Source organism: Cydia fagiglandana, chromosome Z (genome assembly GCF_963556715.1).
Source record: "Cydia fagiglandana chromosome Z, ilCydFagi1.1, whole genome shotgun sequence".
Taxonomy (NCBI): Eukaryota; Metazoa; Arthropoda; class Insecta; order Lepidoptera; family Tortricidae; genus Cydia; species Cydia fagiglandana.
The window spans coordinates 21,243,098-21,252,045 of record NC_085959.1 but is presented as its reverse complement, the minus strand read 5'-3'; positions in this window follow the sequence as shown (position 1 = coordinate 21,252,045).

Sequence of the window (8,948 nt, the reverse complement as noted above, 5' to 3'; positions counted from 1 at the left end):
ATTTTAACCCTCTGTTATAGCCTTCTGAGACCCAGAAGCAGTTGTCATTCAATAAAAATTCATAATAGATTGTGGAATTTTGTACAAATGTACGGGGGTCACAGGGGGATAAATAGTGCATTTCGATGCTAGTGCGGAAGGTATGTCATTACTTCACGAGTACCGAGATATCTTGCCACGAGCCGCAGGCGAGTGGCAAGACTCGGGACGAGTGAAGAATGACATTTCCGCACGTGTATCGAACGACGTTTTTTAATACAGTTGCGAAAAAATAAGAAAAACATTGTTAATCGTACACTAAACAAAAGTGGTAACAGTGACAGCTCGGTTAGACGTCGTCTTTAAGTATATTATATCTATGGGCGTTTGGCAGCTATTCCGTTCCATTCAGTCAACTTATTAAGAACGGAATTTTCAGTATTGAATATTAAAAAATAAACGTGTTATAATGATGAAGAGGTAAGTAATTAAATATGAAATATGTAATATTTTTCGTATTCTTACATTAACGGTAGGTTTTTATGCTGATTACGACGTTTAAAGGAAACTAATATTAACACTCATCAATAAGTAGTCGTGAATTGGAACAAGTATAAATTTAAAAAAAATTGGAAAAGTAAAAAGCACTAGTTCGAGATAACCAACTTTCCGCACGCTAAACAGCTACGTAAAGTAGCACTTTTTGAGCAACTGTATTAAAAAAAATATTTTAGTCTGTTGTGTGATACCTCTATCTACTATCTAGGAGTATTCAAGACTCCTATGTCAGGGCGCTCTACCAACAGATAATGATCTTTTTCATGCATCTCTATGAATTTTGAAATGTGCAAAAGAATCTGCAGCGTAAACATATCGGCATATCACGGCTTAGCGAGTAGGCACACACATCTATAAGTTTGCTCAAACAGGTACGGTCCGGGGGATTTTATTATTAGGGCATTAAAGGATAACCCCCGCGGCGAGAGCTGCCACCCTCCGCTTGCGTTCACAATATTAGACGCGCATAGACAAGAAATGTTTTTTTGTTGATAAATTGTACTAAATTAAACTGTAATTTTTTTAAAGTACCTTCTTTTTCATATTAGGAATTTTACTTAATATACAGAGTGTGTCTGACCATGGGGCTCTAAATCCAGGGCTCGATTCTACCCGCTAAACTGAGCTACTTTTATTACGGCACCAACCCCGAATTCCGAAAAAAAAATACTTTTTCATACATTTTGGCTGATCAGATGTCGACGTTTTCTATGGAAAAGCCATAAAAATTTCCCCGATTTTAGGGTTGGTCCCATAGTAAAAGTAGCTCTGTTCAGCGAGTAAAATCAAGCCCTGGATTTAAAGCCCCATGGCCAGACACACCAAGTATACATATAGAGAAAATAATAATGTGTATAAAACTAGCTAGAGTACGTTTAAGCTAAGTTTGCACCGATTTGAACAGAACATAAAAATCTTTTTGCTAAAAAAGGCAACTGATTTAAAAAAAGGACAAAATATTAATTACTCATATGCGTTGCCAAGTCGGTGCCAAGCCAAATAATAACAATACCGGTCAATAATACTCGTAAATATATGGCCATATTAGTCAGCAAAAATGTCATAATTTATCTAATTAAATATGTTTTACATGTAGATAAAATAAACAAGTAATTTTAGTAATGTCTGAGTAGTGTTGAAAAGACATGAAAACTGTAAAATATTTGATGATCAAAAATAAAAATTATCATTCACAGCATTCAACAATCTTTTTACAGTTCAACACGAAACAGGCTCCAACAGAAAAGTAAAGCGAACCTATAAAAAACACAAACTGCGTTTGTCGAAACGCAAACATAAAAACCTATGACGCTATAAAAACGATCGTCCGAAAAAAACACCTGCAAATTGCTCCCGACAACCTCAATATTGGCTGTCAGGCTATACCGGTTGACTTTCCGATATTGTCGAGAAGAATAAAACATTTCCCTTTAACCGTTTTAATAAACGCGCTCTGTTGCGCCCCGGAATAGGAGTTTAACCCGAGGCCCGCAAATTGCGGGCAACAAATATATAAATACCTACATCTATAAAATCACCCACTGTTCTATTTGTTTCCTCATGCTTTGTGTATTTATATCCTCAGTATTCCAATAGATAGTAAGTACCTAGTACATATAACCTACCTATACGTAATACTTATACTTAGAGCTCAGAACTAAACTAGGTAGAGAGACAACAAATCCTACGGTAATCACAGGCTTGTAGCTTTGGTATGTACCTAACTCAGATGAACATAACTATCTAGGTTTAATCAAATAATAATTGATAATATTACCTTAAAAAGGCAACTTGTTCTAAAACGGGACATTTATGAAGAGGTGGGTACCATTTAAAAACAAAACTACACGAATTGATAAAGCATTTGTTAAGTGATTTATTGCTTAATGAGCTAATAGAAAATAAAATGACGGTCGTTCATAGACGGAAGCGTTTGCGACCGACACCGATAGCCAGCGTGTATACAGCAATAAAGTAATAGGCGAGGATGCTGCAAATATGGTGCGCGTCCCTCAGAATTACACACTTATTTTCTGAAACTCGTATCATATCCAACCATGCACTTGGTAAAGCAACCTTGTCCAGTACAATATAAAGTTCAATTTCGATGTAATACAATAAATGATAGTTAGCATAAAAGGTAAATACTCGGCTTAGATCGTTTGTAGGGGAGACCGTGACCATCCGGCGATCACCCCGCGCCGTCGTGTGTAATATACGAGACCCTGTGCTCCTTTCGTGTTTCTATTGTTTCTCATAACAAAACGCTACGGAGATGTAAAAAATATAAATTAGGATTTATTCATTCGAATGCCATTTTAAATCCAATCAGTAACCCTTTATAAGGTCTTACCGATGTGGCTTTCCAGGCCTAACTTGCACTTAATAATTTCTTGTAATTCATGGCTCTTTTCAACTATCTATAAGCTTTAAGATACCTATATATCTATACGTAGGTAATAAGCAGACATCGTACATTTTCCAGCATTTTTGGTGCAACGGAGCGGTGTTAACGGTTTGGTATATATAATTTCAACTGAAATGGTAAACTTAGGTTAATATTAACGTAATTAATTCTAATTAATCATTAGGGTTGAAATTATTTATACCATTTCCGTCAACACCACTTCGCTGCACCAAAAATGTTGGAAAATGTACGATCATATAAGTGTCAACATAGGCCATTAGGATTTTTTTTGCGTAATGGGTGGTTTGCATCTTAAGAATGACTCACGCTAGAGCGGGCCGTGCCCGGGCCGAGGCGTCCGACATGTCATTTTCTATTACGGCTGATCGATGTTCACGTGCTGCTTTCCATAGAAAACGTCGCGCCGGAAGCTCCGATCCTCTGAATTAGGGTCTGAAGGCCCCGGACTAGCGTGAGTCGACCTTAAGGTGATACTTAGGTACTTACTGAATAAAAGTAACGAAGACGACGTACTCGTAGGTTTCGTCAAACACGAAATACCTACTGTTGGGGAGATGTTCCGTTATGGTGTCCATCAGTAGTTCATCAAATGTCACTTTTTTAATGTAATAACTTGATTTTTGATCAAAATACAAAAGTAAGTACCTATTGTATCTACTTATATGTGGATACATATTATGTACTTGCCTATAAAATTTGAAGAGATCCCTCGATTCCTCGTGGATCCCATAATCAGAACATGATTTCGACAAAAAAATTACCAACATATCTATAAGTAGGTACCTATAGAAAATAAAAATAAATCCTTTGAGAAACGATGGAGTTAATAATTACATGTACAGAAAATCATGTGTAAGTATAAATTTGACACAGCTCGCATTATTTTCTTTCGAATTTATTTATGTTTTTTTCATAGTAAAAGTTTTCATTTATTAGTCGAGTCGTCGGAGTTTTGTTCATCGGCAAAAAGTAAGTAATTAGATTTTTTATCATTAAAATGATAATATACTTAGTTATCATTATATTTATCATTATAATTTGTTTAGGTACAAATGACAATACTTTTGAACTGATTCTCTTCCCCGCCTAGCATAAAGCAATTGGAGTGAAAAATGCTGACATTCGTTCTGGTAAGTTTTTTTATTTGATTAATTTATTTCCGATATCAATATAAATTTGTTTTAGGCAAAATTATAAGAATGAACACATACTTAATAAAAAAATATATTGTTTTATTTACCTATCAATTAAGTACATCTACAGGGTCCATACTGGGTCGCATAATAATTGTCCTAATGTAATGTTAGGCATAAAACTCATTTCGCATAGTTGTTATTGTGCTGGAAATATTAACATTTTTGAAAAATTATAACACAAACCTAACCTAACCTACCCTATTCTACACAACCTATGCAAAATAGTTTCGAAAATACTTTCAGTTTCGGCTGGAGAAACAATATGCGAAAAGAGATTTATGCGTAACATTACATTATGACAATCAATTATTATGCGATGAGATAGGATCCCACATCTACACCCAATAAGGATCGAAATACAGTATAAAATGTTAAAATTACTGTTAATATAAAATATCCAGTCCATTCTTAAGACAACCAATACAAAAAACGTTACTTATAAAGACATTGAGAAAATTGAATGCCAGTAAAAGTAAAATAAAACACAACACGATTTTATTAGAAATCCTATAAGTACAAACCTATAATCTATGTACTTGCACATAATTTTCTCACAACAACAACAATAAATATAGTAAGCTATACATATTGTTAGTGTCTTTATACCTACTACATAAACAATGGAAATATAGGTACATATACAATGTGTATACATAATCACAATTAAGAGAGTTCGATCTGACAAAGGCGTTAGCGTTTTTCACTGAAAGCAGTTCCTCTGTTCGGTAACTGATCTACAAGAAAATACGGCCCTGTGTTTACGTTGGGGAAAGCGAGTCCCTCGCATAAGATCCCAGGGTGAGTAGACTAAATCCAACCTTCTTACAACGAGGGTAGGTTCACATCTGAGTGGCGGGTAAGAAACGACCGGAATTTTCCGTATCGGCGTCACGTGTGGTGCACGGCCTTTATTGACGGCGAACTTGCCCCTCCCTCGAAGGGGGCAAATGAAATTCCACCTGCTCTAAATACGTACCCCTCTTTATTGGCATGCAAAAACGCTGTCTGTCAGCCGAACTGTATGTATTAAAAATACCTAATATTTTCACTGTTTTTTATCTACACACATACCTATCATAAGTAAACCCTCTAGGATGCTTTCCAAACCAAATCAGCAAATAAAGGCCAGCATTAAGATATATTGTTTGTTTTGACTGTACCTACCACTAGGTTTTTGGTAAGCATTTTTGAACCACGTTAAAAATTTATGGAGGTCTTAAAATATAGGAAACCTTCTTACAGTTATGTTGTTTACATAAAAAATCTTTTTTACACGTAGAAAAAAGCCCGATTCAGCAAATCACAGCTAGCTCCCACAATAGCTGTCAGTGCCTAAAATATGTTTGGCATATTAAAAAACTTAAAATGTTACGGCCCTAGAAGCTCTAATAGAAATTACGATTGTATAACCAACACTATTATAACTGCATTGAGCTGATTCAAGCATATTTCCTCTGCGGACAAAACTCCGAATGGTAACCCGTCAACGTTTGGCATTTTTCGTGATCACCACAGCGTTCGACTTCAAGTGGCCAGGACGGTACAATGGGGCAAAAAACACACGCGGGGCTATTCATTGCGCTTGAGCAACGAAAACACAATAATAATTCCACGGTATCACATGCCCACTGAGCGAATTGAGCGGTTGGACGCGGTAATTTTATAGTTAGGTTTAACGTCACCGTCTCATGGGGTGTAAACAAGTGCGAGTCGGACTCGCGCACGAAGGGTTCCGTACCATAATGCAAAAAAAAAACAAAAATAAGCAAAAAAAAACAACGGTCACACATCCAAGTACTGACCACTCCCGACGTTGCTTAACTTTGGTCAAAAATCACGTTTGTTGTATGGGAGCCCCATTTAAATCTTTATTTTATTCTGTTTTTAGTATTTGTTGTTATAGCGGCAACAGAAATACATCATCTGTGAAAATTTCAACTGTCTAGCTATCACGGTTCGTGAGATACAGCCTGGTGACAGACAGACGGACAGACGGACGGACGGACGGACGGACGGACAGCGAAGTCTTAGTAATAGGGTCCCGTTTCACCCTTTGAGTACGGAACCCTAAAAACATCTACTAAACTCAAAGAAAAAAAAATATTGACCAAAAAATTAACCGACAACCAAAGAGTATCTATGTCTATGTTGTGGCCTCCATCAGCAGTTCCACTATATCAAATATCGCTTGCCGAGAAAAATGCATGTGTTACAAACTATTAAAAATTCAGAAATATCTACGAGGATAGGTGCGAATAAGTAGTGACCCCGCCTTCGAAACCCGGTAAGGGCATTTATTTGTGTTATCTTATCGCCAATATTTATTAGTGAGTTATAGATGTTATACATGTATCTAAGTATGTATTTATCTATACGAGTATATTCATCATCGCCTAGTACCCATAAGTACAATATTTGCTTAGTTTGGGGCTAGGTCGTAAGGTGTACGATTGTCCCCAAAATATTTATTTTAAACCTAAATTGTGTTCCCAAAGTGCCGTATCCACAAACGAAGCGAGCGCAGCGGTGCTCGTCTGTTTACACGGCGGAAGGCGCAAGTACGAGTTCAATGGGAGAATTGGCCCACTCGAAGCACAAAAGCTCCTCCAGGCTCCAACTGAGATAGCTCATGGCTCCTGCTAGGCCCTGGTGCAGATCTCTGCTTTATATACATATACGTATGCAACTAGTGTGATGTGCATAATTAGGTAACGCTTCATTGTTCATAGAAGGTCCCTTTAAAAAGCTAGATGTTATGAAAGTCATCTATTTATGTTTGGAAAGTTAGGCATGTTGGACAAGGTAAGCTTTTGCGTTAAGCTTAAGCGTTTATCTCCGTCTCATGAATTCAAGTAGAAAAGCCTGCCAGGAACAATTGGAATGAATTTAGTTATTTCTACATAGTTTACGACGCTTTGGATTTATCATACCAAAATTATAGTTTTTTAGTGTTCCGTACAAAACTTTGTTTACGGAACACTTATTTTATTTTAGTTCAATGAAACAATATTGTTTTTATGCTATCTGCATAAAGGCTAATTAATAATAATAAAATATATTCATTAAAGTGTATATTATATTATTAAAATATAAAAGTTAAAATTAGTGTTCCCCTTCAATATATTCTACAAGTATTATAAAGTACCTACAACATGGTGATTATAAAGTACCTACTACAACCCGCTGGAGATGAAAAAAAAAAACCACGTCCGATTTTTGTACTTACACCTAACAATCTGTGTGTTTCACCCAAACCAACCACCATTTTTAAATGATTGAGCAGCAAATCAACGGCCACTTGTGATAGTTGTGATTGGTTGATTGAATTCAGTTAGCACTTTTGAAGTTCATGAACTATAGAAAGACCAAAACAGATAAACTGGATGGATGGAGATTCAAACTTAAGGTCAAATTGATATTGCGAGTACTCGATTAGTATTGAACCATACTGTACCAGTTGGACCTTGTGGGTATGAAACAACTGCGAGTCGGACTCGCGCACGAGGGGTTCCGTACCAATACGCAAAGAACAGCAAAATAATCACGTTTTGGTATGGGAGCTCACTTAAATATTTATTTTATTTTGTTTTAGTATTTGTTATTATAGTGGCAACAGAAATACATCATCTGTGAAATTTTCCACTGTCTAGCTATCACGGGTCATGAGTTACAGCCTGGTGACGAGACAGACAGACGGACGGACAGCGGAGTCTTAGTAAGGGTCCCGTGTTTACCCTTTGGGTAGGGAACCCTAAAAATGTCGAGAAAGTGAGAAGAAGATATATGTAGCATTGCTATATAATAAATCAACAGACTACGATCTATAATAAATAACAAATATGCCGTATCCTTGTAGCACACGGCTGAATGAATTTAATGAAAATTGGCATGGGGCGCGGGGGAGGGGCGAGGGTGGATGTAAAGCCTCCTCCACACTCGTGCGCGAATCGCGGCGCGAAGCCGCGAACGCGAGTGTGGCGTCGATTTTCGCAGACAGCGAAATGGACTCCACACTCGCGTTCGCGGCTTCGCCCGCGATTCACGCGCATAGTCTGGAGGGGGCTTAAGGCGAATAATGTTCTGTTTTCCTAATGCCTGTACCTGCGCATAAAAGTCAAAGATATATTTGACATTGAAATACTATTACGTTTAGTTAATTTTCACTCTTTCCACTGACTTTTCATCTAAAAATACGTAAAAAAACGAATATAATTATACAAAAATCCTATTTACACTGCCTTATTTAGTTTTAATAGAAATGTTAAAAATATTACATAAACAATAGCTACACCTTTTCTATACCTACTTACTATAAAAATCTAGCTTATACAGGATGGGCCAAAATTGTATGACGTCCACTGTAAGTACCTGCTTAGACTGACTTGACTGAGGAAACTTGAATCAGATTTACGTCAACTAATCTCGTAGGTACTGATAGTGAATGAAAATTGGGATGGAAGTGGGATGGCACGATATGGCATTGTTATTGATAGTGTCTGGTCCGCACCTACGTACAATTTTTCAGATTGACTCTATTTTACTCGACAAGTGGAAACTACTTTTGCAAGATGCTGAAATCAGATAAGTATGTTTTAATTAGTTACGCCTTAAGAAGAATAAGAATTTATCCTGGAAAGTTACTTACTCATTAAAGATAACTACGAGACTACAATACCTAACACAGTTCATGCGATACCCTTCTCCCTCCATTGTATTCTCCTATTTCCAAATTATACTGTATGAAAATTTCCAATAACTGTTCGAGTTAGTCCAAAATAAGACTCACA